The sequence below is a fragment of the Pongo abelii genome, chromosome 9 (assembly GCF_028885655.2).
Source record: "Pongo abelii isolate AG06213 chromosome 9, NHGRI_mPonAbe1-v2.0_pri, whole genome shotgun sequence".
In the NCBI taxonomy this organism is placed as follows: Eukaryota; Metazoa; Chordata; class Mammalia; order Primates; family Hominidae; genus Pongo; species Pongo abelii.
In genome coordinates this window covers 9,217,435-9,237,377 of record NC_071994.2, presented here as the reverse complement: position 1 = coordinate 9,237,377, position 19,943 = coordinate 9,217,435, and the positions used below count along the sequence as shown (strand labels likewise).

The following is a 19,943-nucleotide window of genomic DNA, read 5'->3' as shown; positions in this document are numbered from 1 at the left end:
CAAGATGCGTCTATGTTGTAGCATATGTCAGAATTTCCATAATATTCTTACTTTATATCATTTTTTTAACCCATTCATCCATTAGTGGATGCTTGGGTTGCTTTTGGCTATTGTAAATAATGGTGCTATGTACAAATATCTATATTATTGTATTTACAAGTATAATGCTGTAATGTACACACATCTTTTTGAGATCCTACCTTCAGTTCTTTTGAGTATATAGCCAGAGTGGTATTACTAAATCTTATGGTATTTCTATTTTTAATTTATTGAGGAACCACTGTATGTTTTTCATAGCAACTGCACCATTTTACATTCTCACCAAGAGTGCACATGGGTTCCGAGGTTCCCACATCCTCCCCAACAGTTGTTATTTTCTGCTTTTTTTTAGATCGCGGCCATCATAGTGGGTGTGAGGTGACATTTCATTGTGGTTTTGATTTGCATTTCCCTAATGATGAGTGATGCTGAGCATCTTTTCATATGCTTACTGGTCATTTGTATGTCGTCTTTGGAAAAATGTCTATTCAAGTCCTTTGACTATTTTAAAAATTGGGTTATTAGAGTTATCGTTGTTGTTGACTTGTAGGAGTTTCTTTCTATATTCTGGATATTAATCCCCTATCAGATATATGATTTGCAGATATCTTCTCTTATTCCATAAGGTTACTTTTACACTTTGTTGATTGTATTCTTTGATGTACAGAAGTTTTTAGTTTTGAAATAGTCTAATTTATCTGTTTTTACTTTTGTGGTCTGTGCTTTTGGTGTCAGATCCAAGAAATCCTTGCCAAATTCAATGTTATAAGGTATTTTTAAGGTATTTTAGTTGTCTTAGTCTATATTTCTGTACTCACCTTTCTTTATCCACTCATCAGTTGATGGGCATGTAGGTTGGTTCCGTATCTTTGCAATTGTGAATTGTGCTGTGATCAGGTGTCTTTTTGGTATAATGATTTATTCTCCTTTGGGTAGATACCCAGTAGTGGGATTGCTGGATCGAATGGTTTTTATAATTTTCTATTTTACCACAGTTTCTATCTGCATTTTTCCTCTTTGACCACTAACCATGTGAAATTCTCATATTGACCTTTATAATGATCATGAACTCTTAGTGTCATTGGCAAGGCCACATTTGTCACTTATGATTGTAAACCTTATCCTCCATTTTTCCTGTTATTGTTGGTGCAAAAAGCACCTATTATACTAGGACTTTAAAAATCGGTCTGATAAGTCTTTGATAAGTCTAATAATAATAACTGATACGTCCATTGAATTTGCTTCTGATTACTTTTTCTTTAGTAGCTAAACATGTATGTACTTCTATGGTTACAATGAACACTCCTCTCCATTTAAATTAATTATTTACACTGATGAAATAGCAAAATTTTAATGACTAAATACTGTCTTGGTTTTTTTGTTCTAGGTCAGTCAATATTAACTTCTTATAATTTTCTTTTTTTTCTTCGTGTGTGTGTGTGTGTATTTTTTTTTTTTTTAATTTCAATGGCTTTTGGGGTACAAATGGCTTTTGGTCATATAGATGAATTCTACAGTAGTGAAGTCTGAGATTTTACTGCACTGGTCACCCGAGTAGTGTACATTGTACCCAATATGTGGTTTTTAATACCTCGCACCCCTCTTACCCTCCCCACTTTGAGTCTCTAGTGTCCATTATGTCACTCTGTATACCTTTTTGTACCCATAAGTTAGCGCTCACTTATAAGTGAGAACACACAGTATTTGATTTTCCATTCCTGAGTTGCTTCACTTAGAATAATATCCTCCAGCTCCATCCAAATTGCTGCAAAACAAACAAACAAACAAAAAACATTATTTTGTTCTTTTTTATTGCTAAGTCATATTCCATGGTGTAGAGATACCACATTTTATTTATCCACTTACTGGTTGATGGGTTGGTTCCATATCTTTGCAATGGTGACTTTTGCTGCCATCAAGTGTCTTTCTGGTATAATGACTTCTTTTCCTTTGGGTAGATACCCAGGAGTGGGATTGCTGGATCAAATGGTTCTTAACATTTTCTGTCTGGATCTATTTCTGGAAATTTTAGGCTCCAGTTTTTGCTGTTGTTTTTAATAAAATGCAATGGAATGTAATGATCATCACTTTTCATTATGCTTTAAAATCTGGTAAATGGAGGCTAGAACACTCCTCTAAGGCAAGAATATTCTCTCTCTGTTGGAACTCAAATACACAGAACTGGGTAAATCTTAATCTTTGGTTCAGGACATAACATGGCTCTCTTTTATTTGCTTTCTTTAATTGTTTTTTAATAATGTGGTAAGCATTTCTAAATCTCCTATGCAATACAAAAACTAGGACGATACAAACAGTAACTCCTATGGTTACAATGAACACTCCTCTCCATTTAAATTAATTATTTACACTGATGAAGTTGAAATAGCAAAATTTTAATGACTAAATACTGTCTTTGATTTTTTGTTCCAGGTCTGTCAATATTAACTTCTTATAATTTTCTTTTTTTTCTTTGTGTGTGTGTGTGTTTGTATATATATTTAATTTCAATGGCTTTTGGGGTACAAATGGCTTTTGGTCATATAGAAGAGTTCTACAGTAGTGAAGTCTGAGATTTTACTGCACCTTCCACTTATGTGGTCCCACACCACCCGCCTCCCCTGCCGCCCCCTGCCGCCCCCTGGGCCCAGGTACTAATCATCCTGAATCCTGGGTTTATCTCTCACTTGCTTTCTTTTCATATAACTTTGCAAAAGAATCTGATCTAAATGTGTTTTTCAGAGTATATATTTATATTTTAGTTGTTCTTAACTTATAGAAAAGTTACTATTTTGCATGTAATGTTATGGAACATTCTCATTTAATACGATGGTAAGATTCAGCCCTTGCCCAGGGGGTAGTTCATTTAGTTTGTTTACTGGATAGAGCTCATCATGTGACTATACCTCAGTTAGTTGATCAGTTCTCCCATCCATGGTGACTAGGTTGCCTCTCAGCCTCTCAACAACACTGTTTCTCAGTGTCCTTGTAGAAGTGATATGTGGGTGTTTTCTCCTTACGCAGAGTTGAAAGGTGATGACAACAACGTTGGCACTACCAATCCCCCACCCTCCAGAGGGGTAACCAGTGTTACCAGTTTGCTGTGTTTCCTGCTACACCTCTTCTTATTCACTTCCATTTGTATCTGAAAAATGTGTTGCATTGTTTCTTTTCTATAGAAGTGGTAAAATACTATTGTATCCTGTACATTATTGATTACTTTTTTTCATTTAACAGTAGGGAGATGCCTGGGAGTACACAGAGAACTGCCCTCATTGTTTTCAACTTCTGCACTATATGTCTGTGAGTTTAGCCATTCTGCTATTAATGGAAATTTACAGTATTCTAATCTTTTGATATTACAAACAGTACTGTGTGATCATCGTCATACACAACCCCTTGTGCACAATGCATGAGTGTTTCTCAGGGCAGGTACTAAGAAGTGAAATTCCTGGGTCATAGGGCATGAGTCCGACATTTTCCTCCATTCTGCCCTGTTGCCCTCCAGAGTGGGTGTCCAGCTTTGCATACCTAAGTATGAGAGTATCTGTTGTTCATATCCTCTACGACGCTCCATATATGAAACTTAAATTTCTGCTAGTTGCCGTCTTTGATCTATCATGTATGCAGTGACCTACTAAGACTTTAATTGGTACAGTAGATTCTTGTCATCTGTGTGTGAATTTAGCATTCATGGGCTTAATGCTGATAAGGCCCCCAGGGTCTAAGACATATAATCATGTATCATTTTGTCAAGGTATAATTTTTTAAATTGCTCTTGTCATGTGTCTGCTGGGGATGCCCAACCCGGTGCTCTGCACCTAGGTCACACTGTGGCTTTGTCCTCTGCTTACGTCTGCATTGCAGCAACTGTCCTGAAGAGACCAAAATTATGCAGATTTAGGTAAGTCCATAGCTAATGTTATTACATTATGTGCTATTGTAATGGATGGGGCTGTGGAGTGTATGAATTTATAAATCACTGGTCTTGTAATTAAAATTCAAACACTAAAGAAAAAGGCCATGTAGAAGATAAAAGTTCCTCTATAATCCCGGACCCCTAAGATAACTACTCATGACAACTTCATTTATATTCCTTCAGACATTTTCTGGCTGTAGATGTTCTAAAATGTATCCTATTATTCTCTGCTCTAAAATGGAATCATGTAAGGTGTACTGTTATTTTTATGGCTCTGTGACATGTAATATTGTGCGTGTTTGTATGGTTATTTTAACCATTTTTCTAGTGATGGCTTTGAGGTTATTTGCAGTTTCCTAGCCATCTCAAAGAGTGCTGCAGGGATCTCTTTTGCATTCCTCTGGGTGCAGAGCTGAGGCACCCAGAGGCAGTGTCCAGAGGAGGCAGCATCTGTAGGCATCTTCACCTGCTCTGGCTCTTGGCACATCTGGTTTGTGACACTGTTTTGTGAGATGGGTTGAAAGTATGTGCTGCCAAAATATAATAATGTTGGTCTTCTCCTCATGTGCCGTGGAATTTGGGTAAAACTGCTTAGTGGCTACAACTGCCTGTCCATACCAGAATCGAGTATAACATGGTGCCTGGCTTAGCACAAAACAGTAGTGGATCCTGCAGGTCCCAGAGTCTAATTCCTGGTATTCTTTCCCCTATGCAGATTAAACAAACAAAAAACAAACTATTCTAGGAAAGCATCTGTGACATTTGTAAAAAGTGGTATTTAATGATCTTTTATTCACTTGTCTATTTAGTTTGTTGAAATCTTAAGTGGCATCCTGGTCTGGGAAGGAGTGCTGTCTGCACCTCCTCTCCGCTGGGCACAGCGTGGCTGCTTCAGGGGCTAAGTACACACTTTCTGTCTTCTAAGGGGCCGCCACATGCCAGGAGCTCAGGTGTGAGCCCGGCTCTGGCTCTTACCTCATAGGGTCATCACAGGGGCACAGGGAGCTGAACATTGTACACAGCAAGGCACCACCCAGCTCAGCATCTGCCCCGGTGGACTTACTACCTCTAGAAGGAAATACCTGAGTTCCTCTGGCCTCAGCTCCTAGAGTGACTGGTGTGCTGTCCCTCGTACTCTTCTGTCAAGGTGACAACTGTGTGACCCATCATCTGTGTGCCAAAGCAAGGCCCTGCCTGGGCCTCTGCTCCTGTGCTGACCCCAAAGGCAAATGCTTTGCTAGTTTCCTTCCAGTTAATTTCACCTATGAATAGATGTGTGAAAACTGTTCAAAGCAATACCTGCACATGTTCGAACTTAAACCCTGTGGGTGATTCAGTGGCATCTTTCTCTAACCCCCAGCTTCCCTTTCCACAGAGGCCACCGTCGTGGCCAGTTGCTGCAGTTTCTTTCCAGAGAACCTGTGTATGTGTAAAGCTGTACAGGCATGGGTACACCACACAGCCTGTCTTGCACTTCGGACTGTTAAGTTACTAGTACATCTAGGTGAGCACCGCATATCTGTATTCATGTCTGCCTTGGTCTTTTCAACATCTGTGTGGTAGCCGTGTTTGAATTACCCATTCCCTTTTTGGGGAACCATTAAGTTGTTTCAGCAATTTTTACTGTAGATAAGGCTATACCGCATATCTGTGTACATGTGTTTTTATGTACATGGGCAAGTACATCTGTGTGGGAAAAGTTTCCTCAGGAGGAATTCTGGGCACAGCATGTGTAAATTTCTGAATATGATGGACGCCCCCAGCTTCCACCTCAAGGAGGTTGGTCCCATTGACATTTCCCCACACCTTCACCCAGGCTGTGCTCTTAAACTTGGTTATTTGTCAATGTGAGAAGTGGAAAATAGTATTTAATTGTAGTTTTGATTTGTATTTCTATTGGGTTGTATACTTACTGATTAATAAGAGCTCTTTACATATTAAGGAAATTAATCCTTTTCAAATACATTCCTGTTTCTCACTAATCTTTAAGTTTTATTGTAATATTTTGCTCTTTAGTTTATATATATATATATATATATATATATACTAATTTTCTTTTATGGTTTCTGGATTTTATGAGTAGTTCAAAAAGGCTAATCCAGCTGAAGATTTTTTTGTTGTTGTTAAACCCCACGTTTTCTCCTAACTCTTTATTTTTATTTTGGAAGACTCTATCTGGACTTAATTTTAGCATAACAAGTGACAGGGTTAGTTAGCCTGTTGTCCTTACACCATTTTCCGGCTAATACAGCTATTAACTATTGATCTGTCTATTCACGTGCCAGTTCCTAATGGTTTTACATAGTGTAATCTGTACTTCAAAATAGTGAAAGGGAAGCCCTACCTCATTATTCTACTTTTCCAGAATTCTCCTGGCTATTCCAGGCTGCGTGTTTACCTTAACCTTCCCTGTGATGTCTTCATGCCGTTGTCTTCTTATGCAAGAATAAGGTGCGTCTTTCCATCCACTCACATCTGTTTAATTTGACTTTGCATTACATAGAAAGCTGGTCTTGGTCTGTCTACCTCGGCGTCTAGTTGTCCTCACTGCCCCTGGCTGACCCCACCCCATCTGACTGACTACCCCATCACAGACTACTTTTATTTACATTTTGCTCGCCTAATGGTTACTTGATACTGTCACGCCGACAGTGTCCAGTTCAATGGTCTTTGCAGTTGAAATGCTCCTGTACACACTGTCTTGTTAAAAATGCCAGTAAGTTCATACAAGCCCAGCTTGCACCCAAGGTCACATTCAGAGAGAGTAGGGCTGGGATGGGTTGTTTTCCAAGCCTCTGCCACTGTGTGGCTAGCTCTTCTCACTGGGAAGTTCTGTGTACCCGGAATGTCAAAATGGAGTCCTGTTCTAGTGTCTAGCACCTGACCCCTGTGCCCAACCCCTGAACAGCCTATTCCTGCTGTCCACAGCCTGCTAGAACTTTTTACAAAATATGTTGCCATGCTGGACTCTGGGCACTGGACATAAGCCCCCTGGCAGCCTTTTTCATGTTACCCAAAGGGGTAATTGTCCTGCTGGTGGTCTGTAAGATGAGTTAGGGTGACTTGCTAATAGACATTGTAAATCTTAATATTTATGTATGTATTTTTTTATTACTGGTTTTCCATTTATGATGGTAATATTGTTTCTTCTAAGAATATTTTTCCTTCTAAATATTGAGATAAAATTCATGCTTTTGAAATGTTCTATTCAGTGGCTTTTAGTGTATTTGCTATGTTGTGCAACCATCGACACTATCCATTTCTAGAACTTTTTCGTCATCCCAAACAGAAGCTCTGTATTCATAAAAAATATCTTCCTACCTGTCTCTTCCCCTAGTCTTTGGTAACCTTTGTTATACTGGTAAACTTTGTTGTGCTTTCTATCTGTGTGAATTTGCCTATTTTAGGGGCCTCATATAAGTGTAATCACACAGTATTTGTCTTTTTGGGTCTGTCTGATTTCACTTAGTGGGTTTTCAGGGTTCATTCATGTTGTAGCATATAACAGTACTGCATTCCTTTTTCTGGCTGAATAATATTCCACTGTATGGATAGACCCCATTTTGTTTATTCACACATCATTTGGACATTTGGATTATTTCTGGGTTTTGGCTATTATGAACAATGGTGCTATGAACAGTTGCGTACAAGTTTTTGTGTGAACATATGTTTTCAATTCTCTCAGTATATACCTAGGAGTAGAATTACTGGGTCATATGGTAACTGTATATTTTTGAGGAACTGCCAAACTATTTTCCCATGTCCGTGCACCATTTCACATTCCCACCGGTAAGTAAGAGGGTTCCAATTTCTGCGCGTTCTTGCCAACACTAGTTATTATCTGACTTTTTGGTTATAATCATTCTAATGAGTGTGAAGTAGCCTCTGGTGTCATTTAGATTTGCATTTCTCAGATGGGTGATACTATCAAGCACCTTTGCTGGTGCTGTTGGCCATATGTGTATGTTCCCTGGAGAAGTGTCTGTGCTGAGCCTTGGCCCACTTTTTAATTAGGCGTTTATCTTTTTACTACTGAGTCGTAAGAGTTCTTTATATATTCTGGATTCTAGACCCTTATCAGATATATGGTTTGCAAATATTTTCTCCCATTCTGTGGGTTGTGTTTTCACTTTATTGATAATGTCCTTAGACATAGAATAAATTTGTATTTTAAAAGTGACTTGATTTGGCTGTGCAAGGTGGCTTACGCTTGTAATCCCAGCACTTTGGGAGGCTGAGGTGGGTGGATCATATGAGGCTAGGAGTTCGAGATCAGCCTGGCCAGAGTGGCGAAAACTTGTCTCTACTAAAAATAGAAAAATTAGTAGTGCACGTCTGTAATACCAGCTCCTCGGGAGGCTGAGGCACGAGGATCACTTGAACCCAGGAGGAGGAGGTTGCAGTGAGCTGAGATCATGCCAGGGCAACAGAAAGAGACTTTGTTTAAAAAAAAAAAAAAGTGACTTGATTTAAGGGAAAAAATGACTGGCTATATTCAGTCAGATATGGCAAAAAGTCTCAAGGTGTTATGTGAATGATTAAGGTCTGCGGGGTGGGGGTGTCCCCTATCAGACTACAGGTGTTTAGAGGGACAGAAAAAGGTGCAGTTGGGTTCTTAATGTGAAATGATGAGAAGCACAAATCCAGTGTGTCTCTTTGTGTGGAATGTCAGCAGACACCCCCTGCTACATGTGCTGGATCATGGGAAAGCATTTCCATTTGTTACTAGATTGTTCAGAAGTTTTAATTTATGATGGGTGCGGTGGCTCATGCCTGTAGTCCCAGCACTGTGGGAGGTTGAGGCAGGAGGATCATTTGAGGCCAAGAGTTCAAGATCAGCCTGGGCAACATAGTGATACCCTATCTCTTAAAAAAGAAGAATTATTTTAATTTGAAATAATAGTAGGTACTGGATTTATTCAAATGTCTTTTCTGCGTCTTTTGAGATGAGTATCAGGTTTTTTTTCCTTTTATCATCTGATGATGAACTTAATTTTTCCATTTGTATTAATGGAATACTAAGTCCCTCTGTGATTTCTGAACCAAGCTATTCCTAGGCCTGAGTTTTATTTTGTTGACACAGAAATAAATTAGAAGGTCAAGTGTGGTGGCATGTGCCTGTAGTCCTAGTTGCTGAGGTAAGAGGATTGCTTGAGCCCAGGAGTTCAAGGCTGCAGCAAGCTTTGATTGCGCCACTGCACTGCAGCCTTGGCGACAGACTAAGACGCTGTCTCAAAAAAAAAACAAAAACAAAAAAAACAAAACAGAAAAAAATAAACTAAGGCAATGACAGTCCCTGGCAAATGCTGGGAGGGAGGCAGCAGTGGTCAGGGAAGGTAACCCTGAAGCAGGACTTGTAAAGCAAATAAGATTAGGAGGCCAAGGTGGGTGGATCAGGAGGTCAGGAGTTCGAGACCAGCCTGGCCAACATAGTGAAACCCTGTCTTTACTAAAAATACAAAAAAATTAGCCGGGTGTGGTGGTGGGTGCCTGTAGTCCCAGCTACTTGGGAGGCTGAGGCAGGAGAATCTCGAACCCAGGAGAATCTCGAACCCAGGTTGCAGTCAGCTGAGACTGCACCATTGCACTCCAGCCTGGGTGAAAGAGCAAGACTCCGTCTCAAAAAAAAAAAAAAAAAAAAAAAAGAAGAAGAAGAAAAGGAATGAATTAGAACTTCTGCTTGGACTTAAGGGCATCATCAGGCAGGTTGTGGGTAGGATAGCAGGGGAGGCAGAGACACAGTCGGGGTCAGGGGTCATGAGCGTGGCTTTGAGCCCAAAAACTTGGTTTCTGTTCCCTACTTTGCCACTCAGTAGTGCATGACTTTGGCCAAATTTCTTAAATTCATGAAGCAAGTTTCCGGGTGAATGAAATGGGGATAAAAATAGTGTTCAAACCTATCTGTTGGTTTGTGTGAAACTGAAATGAGTAGTATCGTGCAGGTACTTGTGAGCAAGGGGAGCTGCTGTTTCCTGTCCCTTTATGGTGGGAAATATCTAGACAAGTTCCCAACCCTCTGCACTGCAGGCTGCATGGCCCGGAGGGTCGTGTAACACCAGCTGGGGCTGGCACTTCTTTTAGGAGCTTCAGTGGTTCTGAAAACTTTTGTTTGTTTGTTTGTTTTAGTAGATGTGGGGTCTTTCTATGTTGCCCAGACTGGTCTCAAACTTCTGGGCACAAGTGATCCTCCCCCGCTCAACCTCCCAAAGTGTTGTTGGGATTACAGGTGTGAGCCACTGTGCCCAGCCTTGAAAACTTTTTCAGGTTCTTCCAGGGTTACCGGGCTATTAAATATTTCTATTTCATTATAAGTCAGCTTTTCAAAGTTATATTATCTTAATTACCTTTTTTATATGTATTAGTGTAGAGTAGCATTTTATATTTTGATATCCTCCTTATGCATAGTTTTTTCACTTTTTATTCCTAGTTTTTCTTTGTTTTTAATAAGACTTTCAAGAAATTTATTTTATTGGCCTTTTGAAAAAAGCAGCTTTAGATAAAGTAAGCGGTTCTGCTTTCATTTTATCATTTATTAATTTCTACTTTTGTTTCATTAATCCTTTCCTCCTGCATGCCTTGGATTTTGTTGTGTTGCTCCTTTTCTAGAGGCTTGCATTGTGTGTCTGGTTCACTTATGATCACGCTTGCCTACTTTTAAGAATGGAAAAGGGGTGGTGAAGGGTGGCTGTGCAGTCGAGGGTGTGAGGCAGTCTTGCTCTAGCCCCACCATGCCCTCAGCCCGCTGTGGCCACGCTGGTTCCTCAACTGCTGGGGTGTGCAGTGTCTGTAAGGGAGGCTACTGATGCCATCTGAGGAAGATGTAAGGTTTTGTGTGGGCAGCGAGAGCCTAGCAGGCAGGTGGGGTGCCCAGCAAAGGGAAACAGTGGACAGTTGTTGCCTCATTCCACAGAGTTTTGATTTTTTTTTTTTTATGGTCATTCCATCAACATCCCCCATGGCCAGAGCCTGAGCTGGTCCCCAGAGACACAGGCATTCAGCTGATAGCCTCGCCTTCACGCTGCTGCTGTTCTCATGGGGGACAGGCCTCAGGTGGCAATGCACAAATCATCAGTTAAGGGCAGTTGTGGTGACAGTTACCAAGGAGTGTAGTCCCCCCACCTCCCCAATGAAAACAGCCCTAACCAGGGGTGGGGACCTTTGGGCTCTGACCTGAAGGGTAGGAGAAGCTGGAAGGACAGCATTCCTGTCTGCGAAGGTAGGAGCAAAGCTGCTGGGCTGTGAAGGAACTGGCTGGAGCCTGAAGTCGTGCAAGCTGGGGCTGGCAGGGACAGGGCCAACTTCCAGGCCTGGGGGCCACCATGAGGACTCAGGACGTGACCCCCAGGGCACATGAAGGCCTTCCATCTGTATTTAAGAAAAGACTTTATCAGACGAGTATGGTGGCTTACACCCGTAATCTCAGCAGTTTGGGAGGCCGAGGTGGGTGGATCACGAGGTCAGGAGTTCAAGACCAGCCTGGCCAATATGGTAAAACCCCGTCTCTACTAAGACTACAAAAATTAGCCAGGCATGGTGGCACATGCCTGTAGTCCCAGCTACTCGGGAGGCTGAGGCAGAAGAATCACTTGAACCCGGGAGGCGGAGGTTGCAGTGAGTCAAGATCGCGCCACTACACTCCAGCCTGGGTGACAGAGTGAGACTCTGTCTCAAAAAAAACCAAAAGACTTTATCTTATTTCCTATATGTTTGTGGTTTCAGTCCTGATGTATAATTTGATCCTAGTTAGAATGGTTATCTGAGGAAGTGGCCTGTACGATTTCTGCTTTTTTAAATGTGTGGCTCCCTTTCTTCATTGATTAACGTATGATTATTTTTATAAATGTTCCATGGCAGTGGGAAGGGATTCCCTGTCACATTCCACATCTGGATCAGTTCCTCCCCATTTTGTTGGTCAAATCCAGATCTGCCATATCCTGTGTAATGACAAGTGAGTTGCATTGTCACCGTCACTCCTGGGGTCTCTCCGCTTGCCCTGAGCTGCCTCAGCATCTGCTCCATGTGTTTTGATGCAGGGTGACCCACTGGTATTCCCAACACTAACACCCCCGTCTGCGGACTGCTTGCTGCTTGGGCTTCACTGTGTCTGGTGTTGACAGTGCAAACCTAAAGGTGTGCACACATGTGCACACACACTCCAGTCTTCTTGTTTGCACTGGACTCAAATATCTATGAGGGTTATTTTCAGCTGCTGAATTTGGAATGATTTTTGTATCTTTTCTGCTTTCTGCCCATGTACATGTGTTTATTTTACACTGTTGTGATTGGTAGTTACTATGTGGGGACACAATTACTTGGGCTGAAATAATCCACCTGTTCTGGTTGGGGTCCTCTGGGGCATTCCAGAGTGAGAGGTTGTCACTGCCATCTGGGCCATGTGGGCCGGCACCAGCGTTTTGTGGTTATGAATTGTACAGTCACAAATATCTTTGGGCAAATCCCCTTCTATACCTCAAGGCAGCTTTTGGTTTGCAACCCCACTGGCCAGAGGGAAGGGCCAGTCACTTGGCTCTCCTCACCGCCCTGCGCCCTAGATGGTTCTAGGGCTGCTGTTTTCCCTCGGCCCTGCCAACACCACTGTTTTTACTTCTGCTCATTGGCTGAGTGCAGTGGTTCCTGGAAGCCGGTGGCACGTTTCCCCGCATAGCTCGCTCATCCCACAGCACACACCCGAGGGTCCTGTTGCTAACACGCTGAATTAATTCTTTGCTCATCTTACAGAGTGTGTTTTGACTGCCCCCATTTCTGAGGCCTTGTAAGGCCAGAGCTTTGTTGCTTCATCGGCAGGTTGGGACTTAGATGGCCGTGAACTTTTCCTCTCTGCTGCTGCAGTAAGTAAGTGCCCGCACCATGGTATGTTTGGGGGCTGAAGTTGAAGTGAGGCTGTGAGGGGAGATGGACGTGTGAGGAGGGATGGGGCATGAGCGAGGTGGGGGAGGGGGCAAAGGCAGTTGGCCCAGCAGGTTCCCCACCCCTTTGAGAGGTCTGAGGCCTGCAGGCCTGGCTCGGAGCCCACCTGATAGTCCTCGGACCGTGTGTACGTGTGTGTGTGCGCGCGCGTGCGTGCGTGTAAGAGAGAAGTTGTGGAGAAATGGGGGGCTGATTCTGCTCAGATTCATCAGGATGAGTAGAAGGCACCCAGCTCTCACCCTGGCCTGACATGTGTGTCCCTGAGCAGGTTACAGCCCTCTCTGAGCCTCTGCTTCTCATCTGGACCCTGCTGGGGAGGGCTTCGGAGCTCCTTAGCACTAGCAGGGGGGCTCCAGGGGCCCTCCCTCCATGGCAGCCAGGACAGGACTCTCAAATGAGAACAGCAGAGCTCGTGGGGGGCTCCCACGGACCCGCCGTGGGCCCAGGGGAGGCAGAGCCTGGGCCAAGAGCAGTGGTGCTGTGGACCGTGGATCCTGAGGGTGGCCTGGGGCAAGTACCGCTGAGGGTCCAGGTGGGCTTCGTGTACCTTTGGGTCCTGGGGCCCTGGTGACTTGGACCTGTCCTCCCCAGAACTTGGACTCCAGTTTAGAGTCAAGTGACAGGAGAGAGGCTGGTGGGGCCCTGTGCTTCCGACTTCATTTCGAGTGATGGCAGTTCCCAGGAAGGAATCCACAGCTGACGGTGGCTGACAGATCAGAGAACGGAAGGCAAGGCAGGCGGGCGTCTGCGTGACCTCAGGTGCTTGGGGCCCAGCAGACCCAGAGAACCATTTCCACTAGGCCAGGGTGCCGGAAGTGCCCACAGGTCTTAGATTCCCTGTTCAGATGAAAAGATTTGTGCCTTTAATTATGAAAGTGATCTGCATAGAGTCAAAAATTCAAGCCATGGGTATAAAATGCAAGTAAAATCCCTGCCCTCACCTATCCCACCCTACTACACAGAGATGTCCTCTCAAGTTTCCTAGACTCTTTCTGGAAATTTCTGTGTACACACAGAAGCTTGTGCCTCTGCTTGTGAAGGCCGAGGGGGATAGAGCTGAAGGGCCAGCACCTTCTCACCTGTGGGCCCCCTCAGTGCTCGGTCCCAGAACATGCAGGACCGTGCCTCATGTTCAGTTTGCTGGTCTGACTTCATGCTCCTCGGTCGGATATGTATGTGCCATGCTGGGAGACATGTGGCTGTGAAGCTGGGGGACACTGTCCCCTGGCTGTGCCTTTGCAAGGGGAGTAAGGAAGGCAGGAGGTGAGCCTGGGAGGGAGGGAGGCGCGGAGCCGCCGCAGGTGTTTCTTTTACTGAATGTGGCCCATGGCCACACTCAGGTTTTGCTTTTCACCTTCCAATCTGTGAAAGAGTGAGCAGGAAAAAGCAAAAGGCGCTGGTGGTGGCACGTCCAGCATGGCTGGGCCGGGGTTCGAGTCCCCGCAGTGTTGCTGCTTCCTTCCAGCTCCCCGCTCCAGGCCTCTCCTCCCACCCCACCAGGGATATCTTGTCTCCTAGAGGGGTAGCATTGGGTGGGGCACCCCAGGCCTCTCCCAGAAGCCCTCCTGCCCCGCTATCCCCTCCCTCATCCCCTGGGGCCCTGGGAATATAGCAGGGGACCTGGGGCCACAGGCAGCTGATAACTTAGCCCCCTCAGCCACTCCTGTGGGAGAGGGAAGGGGACAGCTTGGGGGCTCTGCACCCAAGGCTGTGGGGCCTCCCTGGAGTAGCCCTGCCCCTCATGCATACTCCCCACTGCCCTCTTCTTCCCAGGATCAACTCACCGCTGCCCTCTCCACATCTGAGGACCAGCGTGGCTCTTCCAGGGAGGGCTGGGGGAGATGAGGTCCAAGGGGACAGGCCAGAAATCTTGAGTCCTGGGCTGGAGATGGGTGGGCAGACAGGGCCCAACGAACTGCCCTTGTGCAGGAAGGCAAACAGCTGGGACCACAAGGTGCCGGGTGGGACAGGGGAGTCAGCCTGCGCTCTCCAGGCGCCTGGGACCCAGGAGATCCCCCCAGCTCAGCACCAGCAGAGGCAGCTGCTGTGATCCTGGGTCGGCAGTTTCCTTCTCCCTTAGTCTCTGCCCCCTCCCATCCCCAAGAGGGAGGCCAGGGGCTCACAGTCCATTTCATGGGCCATGATACTGATGCTGTCTGCAGTTGGGGCAGCTTGCCTGACCACAAGGCTCTCCAGGGAGCCCCTGCCAATCACTGTAATAATCTCCTTTAACAAGTCAGGCCCCATAAGGAACAGCCAGAAGCAGGAGAGAGGTATGCAGAGCTGGCCTATGGAGGCTCGCCATCTCTTCTGACCCCACAGAGCCCACTCAGAACACCACGCCCTAGTGGGTCTTCCCAGCCCAAACTCAAGTCGCAGGATGGCACGGGTCCTCTACGGAGAGCTGGGCTCCCATGGGGTGGAGGGAGCCCCAAACCTCAACAAGGCTGAGGGGATGCAGTGTGCAGGGCCAGGGAAGGGAGCCAGGAGACAGAGGGGCGGGAAGCCAGTCAGCTTTGGTGGAGAGAATCCTTCATGAGGAGCCCTGGCTTGGGCCTCCTGGTCAAGGAGTGTTTGCAGCGATCTGTAGTCCCTTAGCCCCTGGCAAGTTCTGGTGCCAGAAAATCCCCTCTGGAGTTGGTGTCTCTCTCATTCAAGGGGTGAGAAGAGGCAGCGTGAAGCCGAGGTCTTGGCCGGCCGTGCCTGGGTGGTGAGGCCACAAGTCCACCCCTGCCACCGCAAGGGCAGCAGGGAGGAGCTGCAGGATCTGCTGTCCTTGGATGTGATCAGCCTGCCACTGGGGACCAACAGGCCTAGACTCATACATGAGCCAAGGCACAGAGCCCAGGACTGAAGACAGAGGAGCCACCACACGGCAAAAGAGCATGGACCTCTGAGTGCCACCTAGCCTGTGTGAGACTCCGTTTCTCTATCTCTAAAATGGAGCCCGCCAGGCGCAGTAGCTCATGCCTGTAGTCCCAGTTACTCAGGAGGCTGAGGCGGGAGGATCACATGAGCCCAAGAGGTTGAGGCTGCAGTGAGCTATGATTGCACCACTGCACTCCAGCCTCGGTGACAGAGTGAGACCCTGTCTCAAAAACAAAAACAAATAAATAAAATGGAGTCACTGATAGCTACCTCACAGGGTTGTTGAGAAAATTCGGGATAACATTTACTGCTTGCCCCAGGGAAGGTATTAAAAAGTTACAGGTGGGCACGGTGGCGCATGCCTGTAATCCCAGCACTTTGGGAGGCCGAGGTGGGCGGATCACTTGAGGTCAGGAGTTAGAGACCAACCTGGCCAACGTGGTGAAACTCCGTCTCTACTAAAAATACAAAAATTAGCTGGGCATGATGGGAGGCACCTGTAATCCCCGCTGCTACTCGGGAGGCTGAGGCACAAGAATCACTTGAACCCAGGAGGCGGAGGTTGAGATCGTACCACTGCACTCCAGCCTTGGTGACAGGGCGAGACTCTGTCTCAAAAAAATAATAATAATAATTTAAAAATAGAAATGATTACAACGTGTGACGAAGGAACTCGGGGCTCGGGAAGGGCAGAACTGTGAAGCTGGAACACAGGCTGGCATCAGTGGGAAGAGTTTTGCTGGCTAGGCTGATGCTGAGGTGATGAGGCACTGCTGAAGGATGTGAGAGCAGGAGACAGGCAGTCAGATCTAGACCTGAGGAAGGACACCACCCAGACCAGGTAGGGGATGGAGGTGGCCATGGCAGGCATGAGTAGGAGGACTGGACCGAGGCAGGGAGAGTGGGGACAGAGAGGAGGGGGGAGTGGGCTAAGGTGGGGCTTGGGCTAATGCTGGCTCAGGTGATCCCCTTCTTCCACCCTCAGCCAGTTCTTTTCCATCTGTGTGGCCTTTGAATCCCAGACCCCCACCCCTTCTTTGACCCCAGTCCCTGTGGCAAAAATTTCATAGCAGAAGCTGAGTTTAACCAGGAAACATTTTGCTTGGTCCAAACAGCTTTTTACAAATACATTTTTTTAACTTTTTTTTTTTTTGAGACAAAGTCTCACTCTGTCACCTAGGCTGGATCGCAGTAGTGTGATCTCAGCTCACTGCAGCCTAGACCTCCCAGGCTCAAGTGATCCTCCCACCTCAGCCTCCTGAGCAGCTGGGACTATAAGAGCAAGCCACAACGCCTGGCTAATTTTTGTACTTTTTGTAGAAACAGGGGGTCTCGTCACGTTGCCCAGGCTAGGCTTGAACGCCTGAGCTCAAGCAATCTGCACACCTTGGCCTCCCAGCCTCCTCCTGTTTTTTAATTTTTAATTTTTGGTTTTTAGTGTCTTGTCCAGGACAGGATGTTTCTTGGAAACTATTCACAATAGTTTGACTGTTGTGAATAATGCAGCTGTGAACATTTGGATACGAGCATTTGTTCAAAGTCCTTGTTTCAGTTCCTTCAAGTACATATATAGGAGTGGAATTACTGGGTCAGATGGTAATTTTAAGATTAACTTTTTGAGGAACTACCAAACTGTCTTCCACAGCAGCTGCATCATTTTATATGCCCACCAGCAATCTCTCCACATTCTGACCAACACTTGGCATTTTCCGTTTGTTTTTTTTTCTTTTTTTTGAGACAGGGTCTCGCTCTGTCGCCCAGGCTGGAGTGCAGTGGCGCGATCTCGGCTCACTGCAAGCTCCGCCTCCCGGGTTCACGCCATTCTCCTGCCTCAGCCTCCCCAGTAGCCGGGACTACAGGCGCCCACCATCATACCCGGCTAATTTTTTGTATTTTTAGTAGAGACGGGGTTTCACCGTGTTAGCCAGGATGGTCTCGATCTCCTGACCTCGTGATCCGCCTGCCTTGGCCCCTCAAAGTGCTGGGATTACAGGCGTGAGCCACCACACCCGGCTGTTTGTTCTTTTTTTCTAACAGCATCCTAGGAGATATGAAGTAATATCTTCTTTTTTGTTTTTTTAACCTGAAATGTTTGTCATCTCTTGGAGATTGAGGATTTCACTGTCTGAAGCTGTATTTGAAGCCACGTCTATAGGAATTAACTGCAACCTTCTGTCCCACAGTGGTTCAGCTTCAGGTCCTGGTAATGCTTGTGAAGGCAGAGGAGGGAGAGCTGAAGGGCCAGCACCTTCTCACCTCCAGGCCCTCTCAGGTCTTGGGTGATATCTTAGTCTGTCTTGTGCTGCTATAACAGAATACCTGATACTGAAATTTAGGTCTCACAATTCTGGAGGCTGGGAAATCCAAAATCAAGGTACAGGCATCTGGGGAGGGCCTTCTTGTTGCAGCCTCACATGCTGGAAGAGCAGAAGACGGCAAACCCACTCCCACAAGCTCTTTTTATTTTATTTATTTATTTTTATTTTATTTTTTGAGATGGAGTCTCACTCTGTCACCAGGCTGGAGTGCAGTGGCGCTATCTCAGCTCACTGCAACTTCCGCCTCCAAAGTTCCGCCTCCCAAATTCTTCTGCCTCAGCCTCCCGAGTGGCCGGGACTACAGGCGCACACCACCATGCCCAGCTAATTTTTGTATTTTTAGTAGAGACGGGGTTTCACCATGTTGGCGAGGATGGTCTCAATCTCTTGACCTCGTGATCCTCCCGCCTCAGCCTCCCAAAGTTCTGGGATTACAGGCATGAGCCACCTTGCCCGGCCACAAGCTCTTTTTATAAGGGCCCCAAGCCATTTGTGAAGGAGGAACCCTCATGACCCAATTCCCTCTCAGAGGCACCCTTTCCAGTATGTTATCTTGGTGATTAGGTTTCAACGTGGCTTTTGGAGGGAACACCACATGCAAACCATAGCAGGTGGCTTGTCCCCTTCTGTATGGGGAAGAGAAGAAAAAAGCACAACTTCCTTAGAGCTTCACCCATTGAAAAGCAGCACCTCACCCTGGACCTGAGCTGAGGCCGGAGTAGCCGTGGAAGGAGGACATTCTTGTCCTGGGTCCCCAAAGTGCTCTTAACTCACCCTGCATCAGGCACCAGCCACAGGGCCCCGGGAAACCACTCCAGGGTGCCATGTCAGGGCAGAGAAAGAGGACCTGAAGTCAAAGAGACTTGTGGGGGTCACCCCATGACCCATCCTCTGCCCTGAGGCAGGACCTTGCTGCCAGAGACAGAATGGGGCCCCTCCACTGAAGGGGGGCTGTTCTCTGGGCATGCCGTGTGGCCATGGCCTCAGTCAAATCTATAGCAAGGAGATCACAGGGACGAGGTGGACTAGGAGGAAGGGGTGTGAGGCCCGCTCCCTCCCAGCACCACACTCACTGCCAGAGTCTAAATCTGCCTCCTGCTGGAGTAGGGCTGAGATATATGCTCCCATCAGACAGAGGGACTGGTCACCCTATCTAACCTGAACAGCTGAGCCCAGGGACCCCCATGAAGCAGGAAGGAACTGGACAAAGGAGCCAGCCAATCTCCTAATTGACAAAGGGGCCAATCCGTTGCCAGACTGCTCCTGGTGGGGCTCCACAGACAACAGCCCTGTGAGGCAGCCTGGCTGTTGACTCCGCCCCCATCTTCCCTCCTCCTGCTGACACCTCTTCAGGTTCCCACCCTCACCCCTCTTTTAGGGCAGGCCTGGTCTCAAAGATCTCCACCTACTATGCTCCAGGAGCCATGGTTTCAGCACCTCCCCCATTCAGAGGCCCCATAGACAGGGGCCTGTCTATGGGAGACATTGTGAGGCAGGCTGCTTGGCCACTTCAAAAGCCCTTCTCTAGGGATCAGGACATAGCTACCCTTAGCCAGTGCAGTCCCCATCATCTCAATGATCTGAGTGATGGTATCAAACCCAGTACTGCACTGAGGAAGCCCTCCATGTTTTTCTGCAGGGCCAGAGAAAGGGAGGTCAATAGGGCCCAGCAGGGGCCTCAACCCTCCAGAGGACAAGAAGGGCAGCCCCTCCCAGGCCCTCACTCCCTCAGCCCAAAAGGGCAAAGACCAGAGTCTGATCCGCCCACCCACTTCCCAGATGTCTCCCTGTCTTCTCATCAAGGTGGGTGATGTTATACGCATCTGGGAGCCCCGCAGAAAGTAGCGCAGATTGGATGGAGGGCTCTGCAGAAG

The 19,943-nt window shown here is 46.4% G+C and overlaps 1 protein-coding gene across 1 annotated transcript in view; it reads left to right on the top strand.

Moving 5' to 3' along the window:
• Nucleotides 1–19,943, top strand: part of FAUP4 (putative ubiquitin-like protein FUBI-like protein ENSP00000310146) — a 43,599-nt gene that overhangs the window by 8,355 nt on the left and 15,301 nt on the right. The window contains exon 1 of the mRNA XM_009246150.4: nt 1–19,943. This exon is cut by the window's left edge and continues 8,355 nt beyond it. The gene's annotated coding sequence lies outside the window, so the exon portion shown is untranslated.